This window comes from Aythya ferina (assembly GCF_964211825.1).
Source record: "Aythya ferina genome assembly, chromosome: 5".
Classification (NCBI taxonomy): domain Eukaryota; kingdom Metazoa; phylum Chordata; class Aves; order Anseriformes; family Anatidae; genus Aythya; species Aythya ferina.
The window spans coordinates 48,620,369-48,636,384 of NC_140301.1; the positions used below are offsets into that span (position 1 = coordinate 48,620,369).

Consider the following 16,016-nt stretch of genomic DNA (forward strand, 5'->3'; position numbering starts at 1 on the left):
CCACTGTAATAGAAACCTAGAGATCTTTAGCATGCGTGTTACTTTTACTGGCTTGTCCTAAGTTTGAGACAAACAGAGTATATGTCTTACCTAGAAAAAGGTTGGAAATATGAGTTTAATATGAGATAGAAGTTCTGTTAATCATTTGCATTTTAAACACAGGACATTATGTTGTTTTATAACAGTTTAAACTCAAGACCACACATTTCACGTAATGAAAAAAAAGATTTGCTCGCAAATGAAAACTTCCGTCATTTAAACAGGAGATGTTTTTAGTATGACAATAAAATGGTACTTTTGTAACAGTAGTGCAGTGAATGGCATCATAACTGGGAACTGTGTTGTTTCTTGCTTCCAGCTATCTCAGACCAGATCTTTTATATCAGAATAACTTAAGGATCCTAAGGAAAAAAAAAAAATATATATATATATATATATATACATATATATTATTTTTTTCCCTCCCAATGCACTGAAAAATAAAAGCCCTGGAAGGTCATGGGGTTACATAGAAAGCAGTAACTTAATTTATTCATTCTAAATAACAACAACAACAAAAAAACTTTAATATACACTAAAATATACTCCTTTTATGAACTTTTAAAATCTAGTGTCTGATTTTGTCTGTAGATTTATTTCTGCACAGTGCATTCTCACTACAAAAACTGGTAGACTGTTGTTGACAGCTTCTTCAGATAAACATGCAAATAAGTTTACTCATGCTCTTGGTTATTTTGCAAAACTAATGTAGAAGGTAGGAAGGCTTTCCCTTTCTATACCAATTCTTATGCACCACTTTATGGCTGCTTAGCTTTCTTACTGGTAGTTCATGAGAGGAAAATCATTTGTCTTTTGATAGCCAGTATTCCTCAGTCATCATAACTGGAGAATTGTAATGAATTGATACACTGCCACTCTTCAGTGTTCTAATAAATGCTGCTGTGTCACAAGTATTTCTGAGATAATCACAGCTATCAGATTTACCTTAAAGATAGTTACATTGTGAAAATAAGTTAGTTTTCTCAAAACAAAGATAGTCATTTAAATTAATGTAATAAGTATGCTTGCTTTGGCAGATGTGTCTGCATTGCAAAGTTTATTCCTCCTGCCTAGTGCAAGGAGGCTAAGGGAGGCTGGTTTTAACTTGTATATCTTGGAAGTTCTCATTTCGAAACTGGCTTTCCCTCTTTGCAGTGCTCCTATACCAAGGAGCATGAGACTGTTTAATTGATCACTCCTTTCATTAGGCACAGACTCATAACTGAATGTGCTTAGAGAGGCGTCTTTGACTGAAGAATTCACAGTCCTACTTTTAATCTAAAAAGCCTGATTTTGCTAGCTTTCGGTATATGTGGCAATGCCATACTTTTACTAGAGTACTTGGAGGGAGCAGTTGTGAATTATGAATTGGTAAAACTGATCAACAGAAGTGATGCGGACAACTACAGTACAAGCAGATCCTCACCACACGTAATTGGTGTGGATGCTATTTATGGACCCACGTATTTTTAGCTGCTGGCAATGCCTACCATGGTAGAGGGGGTGGTAGATAAAAATGGAAAGAATACTTTGAAAAGGGTGTTATTTTTACACTGAACTTCTCATATTACTCAGCTGACGTTACCTCAGCACGTCACTGAACACACTCAAAGAAAAAGTGTCTGTCACGAGGCCATAGGAACTGCCACCCTTGTCTGACCAAAGGTCCATCTGTTGGAGCATTCTGTACAGTGACCAGTAGTGACTGTTCAGAGATAGAGTGTAAGAAACAGCATAATACAAAGTGGTCTTTATTTCTGACAATCAGTAAAAGCATTTCAGACCACTGAATTCAACAGCAAACATTGGACATATCCCACATATACTTGTTTTATCCCTTTTTAAATCTATCTTCACTTTTGGTTTCCAAAACATCCTCCAGCAAGGAGTTCAGTGATTCAGCTTGGTTTGTTTCAAATTACTATATAGCTTTTGCACTTCTGATAAACAACAGATGACCACCTTCATACCGCTGATTTTATGCCATATCCACCTTTAATCATCTCTTTTCCAAGCAGGCACGTCCTATTCAGTTTCCCTAGTATGGTACCTATTACTTTGTTTTTAATCACCACTGCTCACCTTCTCTATGTCTTCGCTTCTGCTACTACATTGATCTTTGAGATCCGTTTCCTTATGGAACTATGTAGGACACCTGTTTCCAGTCTGGTCAGCCATAAATCCTGGAACTACTCTCTGATACCAGCTGGGTGCTTGTGCAACCTAGGATAAAGGAATGCAGTGTCAAGAACAGTGCCCATCTTTTGAATTCCTTCTTGCTGCCTACCTATAGGTAGGTGTAGCTCAGGTCATATCAGATGTACAGGATGGGACTCACTCTCCTCTCCACAGGTGAGAACTTGGATTTCCAAATGTGCCTTGCAGATTTAGGAGTGTAAATCTTTCTAATTTCCCAAAGAGTCCTTCACCCATAAATGACATAATTGTTTGAAAACATGTCTTTGAAGTGTTTGTCCTCCTGATTTAAAATGTTAATTTCTGATCTAGAGGCTGTTTTTATTAGTGAATTGAATAGCACCACTGCCATTAGTACATGCTTACATTTTCAATGAATGGCTAGTCAGAGTAAACTCCAACTTCAGCTAGTCAACACCAGCTACTGCAGAATTGCCATTCTCAAGTCTGACTGATAGATGTCTATATTACCAATTACAATAATAAGGGGCTTTACCATACAGACTTACACCAATAGAAATAATTTGCTTTACAAGAAGCAGCTCATGAAAACCCAAAATATTTTTCACACAGTTAAAATAATTTCCCATACATTCCATTTCATATACAAATGAGCATATCACCAAGTACCACAGTAAATCAGTCAAAAAACCCCACAACTTTCTAAAACTCCCTATTGTTCATGTTTTTCCTTTGCTCTTCCTGAATTTTAAATACATTTTAGTTCCCCTTTCTGGTAAGAAAGAATTGGGAAGCATTCAAACAGCTTAGATATCAGGAGGCTCTTGCTGATCAGCCTCTCCTTATCCACATTTCAGACTACCTTTCTTAGTTTTTCAGAACACACCTATCTTGACATGTCTTTTTCTACTTTCATTATGCATTTTATGGACACTGTTGGAACATAACATTAAATGCTAATAATTTGGGTAATAATTTACAACTGTGAGGAAGTGAAAGCTATTTTAAAAGTTATAATAATATTGTTTGGGTAGGGTTAAATCCTCTTGAAACTGGTGGATTCAACAGCTGCCCTTCATAAATTATTAAAGAAATTATTCAAGTAGTAACTGAAGTCCTTTTAATTTTAGAGAACTGAAGCAATTGCAGTCTCCACTCAAAAGCTGCATAACTTCCAAAGGACGTACATGTATGCTGGGCGTGCATAAGCAAAGGTAACAAATTACCTGCACCTAATTTCATTATAGACTCCTAATATGTGAAAGTGCATCTAGCTGTCTTTCTAGTATTACTAGATTTGTGGTAATAGTGGGTAGAAAAGCAACTTTGATCAAGAGATAGGAAGAAAAGATCTGAGCTTCTTTATGAAAGAGATGAAATCTGAAGCATTTTTGCCTAGAATAAAGTCATGGGGAAAACCAGAGTACAAACTATGCCCCAAAAATAGAGAGTGGTTGAAAGGGAGTGTTGCATCAGTGAAGACAGAGTGGAAGGAGCAGTGAAAAAACAGAAGTGACAGAAAGAAAGGTGCAGAAAGCCAAGAAATAGCAGAATGAATATTAAGTAAAATGAAAGAGACAGAGCTTCTTGGCCTGAGCACTGGCTCAAAGTCTTTCAGATATGTAGAAAAAACAAACCACTTAGTGCTTAATATCTCTTGTGTCCAAGGAACATACGTTTGTATGCTCACTGTAATCAAATACCTGGCTCAGTTACTAATTTATATGCTTAGCTGAACCAATATGCCTCTTAAATTTAGCATACTTCAGAGAGAGACAATACAGTTTTGACCTTCGGATTGTTTTTATCTAAAGTCAACACATTTTCATCCTCAACTGATTTGCAGCCCATTGAGTGGTCTATACCGCAGCCAACTCAGGGAGAGATGAAGCAGATGGATGGGTTCTTCCCCTTCCCTGTCTTACCACGCTACCATAGGTAACTACTGCACTGCTAAAGGTCATTGAAATGCAAACAGCTGACTTAGAACTGTAGTATATTTTCCTTTTGTGAAGTCTCACAGTGACTTGTGAGGACATAATACAATTTTTGAGTGCTAACAGTCAGCTGATAAATGATAACATTGTAATGTAACAACTACTTAAATTATTAAGTGACTATGTTCAAAGCCTATCACAATTGAAAGAGGACAATGTTTAACAGCGTATTTATATGTAGACAGCTTTACCACATCTATATGCAGTGTTTGAAATAAGTGGAAAACGTTTATGAATTTAAATCCTAAATGAGTTTAAAAGGCTAGGTTATGATCTCAGGAGAAAGGAGAGCAACAGCTACTCACAGACCAAGACCTTCTGGCATCCCTTGCTATTCACAGTAAGACCAGGCTGCTTTTAATATGTTGGGCTTTGTAGTGTCAGGATTCAGCAAGGTCTTTTGTAAGTCAGCCATTACCATTGCTCAAGAAAAGCAAGGCCATGCATAGTATAGCAAGCAACATCCGCCAGCTTCCGGATTCAGCATGGGCTTTGGCATTTCAACTGCGTAATGAAACCAGTACACACCTGCAGTGGAAGAGAGCTCAGTGTGGACAGGCAAAAAACAGTAAGCCTGGAAAAGAATGTATTGTAAGGAAAGCTGAACTTGACACCAGGGAAACTGAAGGGTAACCTTGGTTTTAGATAGAACAGCTGTACCAGCAAAACATCAGGTGTAGGGTCTTTTGATTCCTCATGAGTTTGGAACTGAGAAGGTAAGATCTGGGAGCTTCTGCTAGTTGTCAGAGACATAAAATACTTTGCATCTACCAAAGGCAATGTCTTTTTAGCTTGTGTGTTTTCTGACACTTGCATCTCAAGTGCAGGTTTCTTCCCTTTAAGAAGTGGTGTGCCAATTTAGAATAGGAAACAGTTGTATTGCAATGCCTGACTGCATTCAGGCTTGAAATAAGAGTGAATGTAATATGAAGATTACTGTAACAAATCAATGACTCATGACCAACTGCATTTGCAGTTTACCAGGATTAGAAAGGTGGAGCATAACATTACTGTCCTTTAAAGATTTCACAACAGATAATGTGTATTTTATGCCGGGAATGCTTTTCTTAGATTCAGTGGGAAACTTCTCAAGAACATTTACAATTATGAAGGATGAATAATACAGAGAATGTACCAGTGGGAAACCACTGACTATCAGAGCTGCTCCAACTGGCCTACAATGACAAGTGCAGTTTCCTGATGTGTTGAATGTTTCCTTAGGTAAAGAATGTACATATTTCACACTTTTTTTTTTTTTTTTTTTTTTTTTTTTTACAAATTCTGAAAAACCAACAACTTCACTCCAAAGTCAAAGCAAACTAACAAATATCAGCTGTGGAAGTCAGGTGACCTACACAGATGAAAAGATTATTGAAAGTTGGTCATCATTATGTTACCAACTTTTGGGATAGGTTTGGATTCTTTGAATATTTTTTTGCCTGTCTGCTAATAGAGACAAAGAACAATTACTTACCATTTGTCTAGTAAAGAGAATTTAGCCTTGTTCATATGTATTCTGCAGCAATTGACACAGCTATTGGCAGAAGGTGCTGAGCTGTTTAGTGCCTGAAAGTTTTACCAAATTCAAACTGACAAATCATGCTAAAGTTATGTATAGTCTCTATACAAATATATATATACATGTATCTGATACATATATGCATACACACAGAGCACAGTTTGCATAATTTCTCTGTATTATGGGAATATTCATAAGCAGCAGCATAAAATTTTCTCTGCTAAAATGCACAATAATCTGCCTTGTGGGCTCTGAATGAGCTGTCTTGGAGCAGACACTCTAGCTGAAATTGCCTGACCCTTAAATAGGTTATTAAAGACAATAGAGAACATACAAAGTTTCTGTATGATTGCATCTGAAATGCACAGTGTAATCATTTCTTCAGAAATGGTTTGGGAAAGATAGTAGATATGGAAATTAGCAAATTTAAAATGACACAATCTATTAGAGAATAGCCAAACCTTTAGAATTTCAAAAAGGAGATTAGGTTCTGATGCACATATGAAACTTGTAGAACACAGAAGATAATGAAGAAATGGTGCTGACAGACATTAAAGATGTTTCACAGGTCAATAAATTACATTAAATTCAGTATGGAAATGACTGTGACTCTCCCCATATTCTCCCCACCTCCCTACCAACTATATAATTTAAACTTAAATACAAAAATTTGGAATACAGATAGCAACTGACACAGCTAGAGAGAAAGATAAAATAAATTCATTTAAGAGTGGACACTTTTTAAGAACTGCAAAGACTCCAAAATAAGGAAGAGACCATGTTTGTAAATATACTGAACTCTAATAGAGAAATACTTAGTAAACAAGGATAAGGGTAGTAGATATGCAGACAGGTGGAATCATAGTGTCTGAGAATGGGAAATTGTGCTGTTATGCAGCTGCTGGAAACAGTTTGAGCTGATTGATTTCCTAGAAAAGGGTAGATAAGGATATGAATTTTTCAGGATTGACTGACATCTTTTATAATGACTGTCAAGCTGATTTTGTCAGTAAGCACAATAGATTATTAGAAATTGGTGTAACCTAAGATTTCTCAGATACTGCTGCTACTAATAATCTACCACGCTCACTGAGGATTAGGCAATAAGGCAATCCTAATTTTTCATATATATATTAATGGCTGCCTACACAGCAACACTGGCATCTAGCTGTCCTCTAAGGGTAAATTTGAGAGCTCAAAGCTTTCCACATCAGTCAAGTGTTGCCTGGCCACACAAGCTGGACCTGTTCATTCATTCTGTTTTTGCAGTGAGCTGTAGAGGGACTCTGAACACAGAGGCCAATTTACTCTCTTTGTGGTAGAATGGGGACCGGTACTACAGGATTCACAGCTATCTCCGAATATCCTAAATGCAGCACAGTTTCATATACATTTAAAGTGTATATACAGCTCTATACATGCAAAAGCCTATATGAATTCAAACAATTATGCATAATATTAAGAATCAGATAACATGCGCTAGTACTTGAATGTCTTACCACGAGTTTGCAAAATGCATGTAAAGGGTGGGTGAAACAAATTTATCTTTTAAAATCCTTTACATCCAAATTGAATTGTACACAAGCTATTTTTTTCTTTTCCAAAACCAGAGTAGCTTTGTTTCTAATGAATGTTACATGAACTAACCAAGAAAATGCATCTCAGTAATGCAAAGTTCCTCAGCAGTCACTTAGCATTATCGACCGTAACACTAAGTGCTTTTTGCTTTTTGTGCACAAGGTGGTGCTCTTATCAACGGGCTGCGTAGTAGGTAAGTGCCTGAGAACAAGATGCTTTACTGCTTTACAGAGCAGTATTAGGAAGCACAGGATTCTTCTAGCATTTCCATAATCTCTCCTGAGATATCAGGATCATATGTTTCTGCTCCTTTCTCCAGATACAAGAAGTGCAAGAATATTACAAAAAATAGTAAAATGTAAGAGATTAAATAGCTCTAAAATTAATTGAATGGACTTGAGATGTTCACACGAACATGGGCATTTGGTTCCCAAATTCTAGGCAAGTTTACTGCAATATGAATTCCTTCACAATTTTGAGATGAGAATCTGAGCAAAATTCACTTCTGAATATGCTTTATGATTTTTTTCTCTTCCTGTTCTAAATTCAAGATGTCATGTTTTACCTTCATATCTTCCTCTGTTAGCTAGACACTGGTGATGCTAGCATATACTTGTACTGAAATAATCATAGTAAAAGAAATTAAGAAAAATCAATAAGGTGGTCACATTTCTATTAATATAAACATAAAATTATAAATAAGAGTAGTTTATCATCAATAATATACTGGCAAAATAGATGATTCATTGTATTTTGATATAGCTAGGTCACCTAAATCTTCACTGGCCTCAAGCTAAGAAAAAAGGAAATTGGTCAGTACTCTGGAAGATCTCTAAGGAAATAACACATGGATTATTTTCCTACCAAGGGATGTGAAATGGATGATGGAAACAACAGCAATAACACCCAGTGGAGATCTACCTATTCTGATTATATAGAAAATCAAAGCTTGGTTTGGTCCAACTCTGAAAGAAACATCTCTTTGCATTCTTAAAAGAATATCCACTGGTAACATCCTAGCTTTGCACAGGAAGGTACCCAGGCAGGTTTTGAATATCTCCAGAGAAAGAAACTCCACAGCCTCCCTGGATAACCTGTTCCAGTGCTCCACCACCTTCACAGTAAAGAAATGTTTTCTCATCTTCATCTGGAACTTCCTGTGTTCCAGTTTGTACGAGCTGCCTCTTGTCCTGCCACCGGGTACCACTGAAACGAGTCTGGGCCCATCTTCTTGATGCCCTTCCTTCAGACATTTATACACATTGATAGATCTCCCCTCAGTCTCTTCATTTCTCTATTGCTCTTCTGAACACATTTTGTTCAGGAATTCTTCTATATATACACCCTTATTCCTCCTAAAGCTTTCACCTGGTATGCACTGCCACTTGAATAGAAACATGCAAATCTTAATGTCACTACATGATCAAAGCTCCATCTAAAGGCAAATTGGAATAAAAACTGGATCAAAGGTTATTATTTTTTAAAACCATACTCTTATAGTGTTAAATAGCAAGTTAGAAATATTTTAAAATAATTTGGTAATTTTACCTTCATTTTATCCTTCCACTTGCTCTCATATTTAAGTCCTATTTTGAACCCTCTGGATCTGGGAACTTTTAATGCACTTTTAACAATCTGGATACCTTTTAACATACCTACAGTTATTAATAAAAAGCAGAATTACATTTACTTTTATTTTTCTGTTGTTCTTACATTTGCCATTAGATGGGAGCAGTCACTTTTATTAGCATTGCAGATCTAGTGAGCACAGAAGAACGTAAATTAAATAGCTTTATCTCTAGCATTAAAGAACAAATACATTTATGAGCAGAGCTATTAAGAAAAGAAACATAATGGAAATATAAGACCGTGCTTGTAACATGGTAACTTGAATTCATTGAACAGGTCTGTGCTGCAGTATTAGTACACACTGTGGCAAAAAGCTTCTGTTTAAAACTTGAGAGCTATTTTGTTCTTTAAATTATGGTTTACACACACTTGCATAAAAAAGAATACTATGAGGATTGCAAAGTTAACCTTAAGAGCTGCCAAATCTGAAACCCTGTATCTGCTGTGGTTGGGAATGCATTTAAATGGAGAGAGGCTGGGGATAGTATGCTGAATTCAGTTTCTGCTTTCAACACGTCACAGGAATAGGCCTCATCTTATTCCCTACCTCTGAGAGTATCCAGTGACATTCCTTCAGTAGCAAACACACGTAATCCACAGGGCATACTGAGTTTTATGAGCCATTCCTCTATTGGCAATGTTTGCTTGAACACAATATTAATGGAATGTTTCCATCTTACAGACTACCACAGAAGACTGATACTCACAGAAGGGCCTTTTTTCACTAAGCTAATCAGACTTCTTCTCGGTAATAACTAATTACTGAGCAAGGACAACAGTACCTGGCTAGACAAAAATGCATACATAAGAAATTCACATTAGAAGTTAGCTGAATATGAGGAATACAAGAAGTCACACACCTAGATATTTAACAAGTAAAAGTTAGTGTTCTCTTATTCTAAACATTCACTGGAAATCCCTTGGCTGCATCATGTGAAATCTACTGTGTACTTGTTAACTAGCTAAGGTGACAAACCACAATGTTTGGAATGCCAGCTGTTTAGATATACATACAAAATACTGAGTTTTACCCCAAATGGCTTCTGTCACTCTATCGAGCACCAGTTCAGGCAGAAGACTGGAGTCCAAATCACCTGCACTTTCGTATAGCAGTAAAGATTTTAGAAACTTAACTATGTTTCTAGTCCCTTGCCTCTTAACCCCAACAGCAGTATACCAGCATTAGTACAGCAATGAAGACACACTGAGAAAACCATTTCTCAAAAGTAAATTGTCAACAGCTTAGATTGTGAGGGTATTTAATGTAACGCCACACTGATTACTGCCAGGCAGGTTTCTTTGAAATTCTACAAGAGTGCCAGGAAATATTAGTGCTGGGCACTAAATGAGGAAAATTGGCCAGAATAAACAAACACTGAGAAATCATCCAAATGTCTTAGAATAAGTAAATAAAAAAAACAAATGGTTTCATCTAGGGAAGTTGAAATCAATCCACAAGAAGAAATATAACATGAAAAATAGATATTTTAAAAGCTATAAACAGGACCAGCAGTGATACTGAAAGACGCATGGTGTTACTGGACAAAACCCAGGAGTTTGAAATCAAATATGCCAGTGTGGATGTGGACATGGATTTCTAAAGACTGAAGTCCAGTCATTTCTGCAATAGTAAGCAATAAATGCTTTTGTTCATCATTTGGTAACTGCATTCCTGCCAGCAAACCCTCTGGAAAATAAAGAAAAGCCAAGGAAAAACAATGAAAGTTTAACTTTTAAGGAAAGTTCAGCAAAACCAATCACCTGTACAATGGATACAATAACATGGTAAGTGGATAAAGATGCACATATGTGCTAGTGACAACAAAACAGTATTTAGAACAGGTAATAAAGTTCATTATTTTTTGGAGAATATTACAGCTATAGAAAGTCAACTAAATCTGAAGAAAAATAGCAATTAGATCCAAAGAATATGAAGTATGATTTTAAATTTCTTACTGCCATTATGTGTAATGTTTTGCCTGGGGATATCAATATCCCAAGTACTTGCTTCATCCTCACCTTGCTTTAGAAATGAAAGCCAGCATTTAAATGAGGCTTTAAATTTTTCCTACAAAGGCTATATTAAAAACACACCTTTTCTCATTTATGGCTCTAATTCCCCTTGTCTCCCTGCGCAATTATTGTGTGTAAGGCTAAAGGTAAAAGCTGCTAGAGGCAAATTTTTTCAGATCAAATTCCATTAGATTACCTCTGGCCAAAGCTAGCAAGAATACAGCAGGACTCAGCTTGTTCACAGAACCCTTAGGGTCATTTCTACTTTTGTATCCATACCATTAAGCCCTGACCATGTATCAAACCTTTCTTCAGCTGACGGAATTCATCTTCTTTTGGATATGTGCTCTTGAGCATTTTCATTCAATTCTTTCCTCCCTCCACCCCCTTTTCTTTGAACAGCTTGTGCTGATAGAGCTGACACTATGGTAACTTCTCTGGTCCCTGAACAAACAAACACACATTTTGGTCTAAATAGAAGATCGAGCCAGATAACTATACCTATTAGAGAAATAATTAGACCAGTAAAAGACTGTTGTGGATGCATTTGTGCCAATCAAATAGTGATCCATGCCAATATGATCCCTCTGTATGAGAACAGCTATACTGCATCAGTATAGCATCCCTTTGGAGAATAAATTCATTATCTGACTGTGTCTGCACTGCAGTAATGATACAAGCATAAGCATAGCAGTGAAGTGGCCAAGCTTCAGTTAAAGAAATATCTTGAAGGGGTATCCGAGCTACAATTGAATTTCAGAGATTTCCATGCATTTTTGTGACAAAACGGAAGAAATTTCATGGTATTTAAACACCTTATTCTAGATTGAAGTTCTCAGTTTTCAGATCTGTTCAAAGTTCACAGAAATTCTAGGGAGCTACTTGGACAACCCAAACTTGAATTTCTTGCTTGCTCTGTTCCATTCTGCAATCAACTGAAATGTTGTACACAGAAGATCATGGAATCTTTAGTGCTTTTAGCATTCCTTCTGTTCTGGGCAAAGGGAGATTCAGGACTTCCACCTGGAAGTTGCAGCTTCCAACTTCCCACTCCCTACTTCATATTCTGCAACAATTCTCTACTATAACAGCCATCACCTGTCACTATTCAGCATACCTTTAATTAGCTATCAACAAGTTCCTTACTTTAGCTCTGAACTTCTAAATACTCTATCAGGAATATAGGAAAGAGTGGATTAAATGTTATTCAAAACTGTTTCTCTTGTAGCATCTTATAATTTTGAAATAATTGCAAAGCTAATCCAGCTGCTTGGTATGAAATAAAAAGAGTAAGTGACAAGTAAGGTATCAAGTAGTAGTAATAGTTTCTAGTTATGTGTACGGGTCTCACAGTTTCTATGACAACACAGAGAATTAGTAAAACAATTGTGTAAGCATCACCATTAATTTATAACTCATGTTAATCAAATATATTGGGAAAAATTAAATATTACTGGTTTCACTTTGAGGTGGAAGTTGTAAAAAATATGTACTGTTAATGATCTCTAAGGTGAGAGCAAGCCCTGCAGCATTACACATCAGTAGAAACTTCTCTCATTTCCCACTTATCCTCTGCATTTATGTTATTTATATAACAGCTGATTTGCTTTGAAAATGAAGGAAAAATACATGTTATAACTTGAGAAATCTTCTGCTATCTCTCCATTGCAATTATTAAATTAGTCAAACACTAAACACTTTGTGGATGAATAACTGGTTGAATTTATTTATACACCCTATCTGTTCTTGAAAGCATGTGTGCTGTGTCATGTGTCAATGTGTGGAGGTCACATTGTCCAACTAGCCTTGCTCAAGCCAGGCCACCGAGGACCATGTCCAAATGACTTCTGAATATCTGCAGAGGGGGAGCCCACAACCTCTCTGGGCACCCTCTACGAGTGCTCCACCACCCACCCAGTAAAATGTTTCCTGATATTCATACAGAATTTTCTGTGTGTCTGTTTATGCCCATTGCTTCTTGTCCTGTCACTGGGCACCAGTGAAAAGGATGTGTGTAATAAGTAACAGCCTACAGCATCAAAAAAAACACAAGGAGTTCAGGACCATCGTGAGATAAATTAAACTGGGGGAAGCAAGAGAATAAACTGTTCATATAAAAGTTACATTACCCACCATTTTATTACAAAGAAGGTTATAATTAACCTCTAGAGTGTTCCAAAATGTTTTATAAAATTAAATGCTGGAAGAGGAAGGCTAAATTGAACTACTATGTCTCAGAAGTGATTCTGTAACTATCATTTGTCATGCTTAATCATGAAATTAAACTGAACTGAAAACTAAATAAGGTAATCTTGTCTCTTTTTAATATATGCAACTCCTGAAGACAGTAAAAGCACGTTTAAAATTGTTGTGATATGGAAAAATCAGTCATCCCATCTGTTACAACAAAGATAAATTTTTCAGAGTTAATAGTCCATAAGAATAGACTTTTTCTTTCTATCAGCTCTAGAAAAAGTGAGGTATGATGGTTTCACCCTGATGGGCAGCTAAACTCTGCCACAACTGCTCTCTCACTCCCCCTCCTTAAAGTAAGAGGGGAGAAAAAATAATGAAAAAAAAATTCAAGGGTTGAGATAAGGACAGGGAGATAAGCCACCAAGTATCATCATGGGAAAACCAGACTCAGCACAGGAGATTAATATAATTTATTGCATACCACTAACAGACTAGATCAGTGAGAAACTAAAAATACCTTGCCCCCATCCCCACTTTTCTACATTTTTCCCCTGAGTGGTACAGAGGGGCAAGGAATGGAAGTTGGAGTCAGTCTGTAACACTTCATCTCTGCTGCTCCTTCATCTCCCTCTTCCTCTCCACAGGCTGCAGCCTCCTCCAGGCCACATCCACCTGCTCCACCGGGGGCTTCTCCACAGGCTGCTGCATGGAGATCTGCTCCATGGGCTGTAGGGGGACAGCCTGCTCCACCAGGGAGCTCTTCAATGGCTGCAGGGGAACTGCTGCTGCCTGCTTGGAGCACCTCCTGCCCTCCTCCTGCACTGCCCTTGGTGGCTGCAGGGCTGGTTCTCTCTCATTTTCTCACCCCTCTCTCCCAGCTGCTGTTGCACAGCCTTTTTTTCTCTTTCTTAAATCTGCTCTCACAGAGGCACAACCAGCATCTCTCAGTGGTGCATCTTTGGGCAGCAGTGTGTCCTTTTTGGAGCCAGCTCTTATCTAACATGGGACAGCTGCTGGACTTTTCTCACAGAGGCCACCCTTGCTAGCAAACCTTGCTGGAAAAGCCTGATACACAAGGGTACTTCACAACGCCTATTTGTTAGGATTGCAGTCTTTTGAATTTTACTTAGACACCTTATTGACCATCATCAAGTCAATTAACTGTTTTGCCACCAACATTCCCCACACAATACTGCCTTGTATCGCTACATACTCACAATGAGATGAAAGATTGAGAAGCAATAACTGACAGGAGGTGGGAGCAGGGATTCAGTCAGTGTTTGACAGACTGTGCGTGACTTCAAACAAATTATTTGCTGTCCATCGCATGCCCCACATCCATCTCAGGAAGCACCAGGAAAGGTTTTGTTTATCAAGCACTTTGAGGTCTAGGGAAGAATGCACAGAACAAACATGAATTCTGATGCCCATTCTCCTGTAGTGAGTCCTCATGTACACATTTGTTTACATTTCTCATCCTGTCACTTCAGCTTTGTTCCTGTTACCCTCTTCGTTTAAGGCACTACCTCTCCTTTCCAGTGCAGCTGCAACACAGACAGCAAGGAAGGCTCATTCCTTTCTCTGCACCATACCTGGTCAGCCCTCTCCACCTCCTCCTCCACACTCCCCTAGGCCAGCAACAAACCTCCATGGCTGGGGGTGCCAGCTTCAAGCAACCATTAGTGATTCCAAAAGCCCTTCCAACCCCCCTTGGTTCCCTACAAGCCTACCAAGAGCCATGCCAAAGGCTGTGAGCTCTGCCTCCTGTTATTCCACCCAGACAGCAATCTTGCCTCAAAGGCTTCAGCTGCTAGGGAGCTTGAACTCACTCACTCACCTGCACTGCACTTCTGACCCTGCATAGCCCAGCAGCAGCAGTCAGTGTCTTCCCCTCAGCAGTTTAAAAAGCTTGATGGCCAGAGCTGCCTAACATGACCTCTGTCTGTAGGGGGATTAGCACCTTTCACTTCACCCTGCAAACAATCAAAAAAGCACACGCAGCCAGTTACTGTGCATGAATGAAAGGGTTAGGAACAGCTGAAACAGCCCTTACACATCTGTTTTTAATCATCTGATCATACTGTTAATTGGCACGAGCTACATTATTTCATCTGACCTGTGTAGGACAGATTTCTTATATTCCAGACTGGGCATGTCAAAAAAAAAAAAAAAAAAAAAAAAAAAAAAAAAGAAAAAAGTTATTATAGCTAATACTTGTGTTTTTTAAAGATGTCACTTCTTTCACAAGTATTCGTATTTATCCTTCTATAGACAGTGAGTAAAGACCACAGCATCAATCTGGGCGATCAGTTTATGAGCTGATCATGCAGCTCTGCTTCTCATTTTCTCCCCTCTCTTCCAGAGCACACAGAGGCAAATGTGGATGCAAGTTACTGTGCCAGAAATAGCTGCACAGCAATATACTGCGGACATGACTGTAAGCAATTTTATGAGCTGGCCAAAGGCAAAAACATACTAAAGGCTTATTTATAAGTGATGGTATCAGCATATCTAAATTTTTCCTCTACCCCACCAAACTTCACAGGAAGACGCTTCAAATAAAGGATAGTTAACCCAGGAGATGACTGGTCATTCCTGGCAAGTGCCCAGTGGAACAAGCTGCAGAATGAAGATGTTCATCAGGTGGAAGCAGAAGCTGACTGAATGAATAAAACCCGTACTGCCTTTTTTTTTTTTCTTCTAGCAACTCCACTGCCCTACATAGCCTGTATATGCTCTGTGCATATTAATGTATACCCACATACAAATATATGTATTTATAAAACATCAGAAAAGCCCCTTAAGTCAATAGAACTGTGAAAGTGGCAACAGCAACAAGTCTTGTACAGTCAAACTTGCCTTAATATATTAATTAGAGCAACAATGCT

The 16,016-nt window shown here is 37.9% G+C and overlaps 2 long non-coding RNA genes across 2 annotated transcripts; one reads left to right on the forward strand and one right to left on the reverse strand.

The window, feature by feature from the left end:
* Positions 1-96: 96 nt before the first annotated feature.
* Positions 97-15,100, reverse strand: LOC311438441. Its single transcript, XR_014694101.1, has 4 exons — positions 14,966-15,100; positions 14,346-14,516; positions 2,122-2,262; positions 97-401 (listed from the first exon to the last, which is right to left on the reverse strand). It is a non-coding gene; the product is annotated as an uncharacterized lncRNA (long non-coding RNA).
* A 198-nt stretch (positions 15,101-15,298) lies between these two features.
* LOC311438188 lies at positions 15,299-15,813 on the forward strand. Its single transcript, XR_014693974.1, has 3 exons — positions 15,299-15,402; positions 15,491-15,565; positions 15,674-15,813. It is a non-coding gene; the product is annotated as an uncharacterized lncRNA (long non-coding RNA).
* The last annotated feature ends 203 nt before the right edge of the window (positions 15,814-16,016 follow it).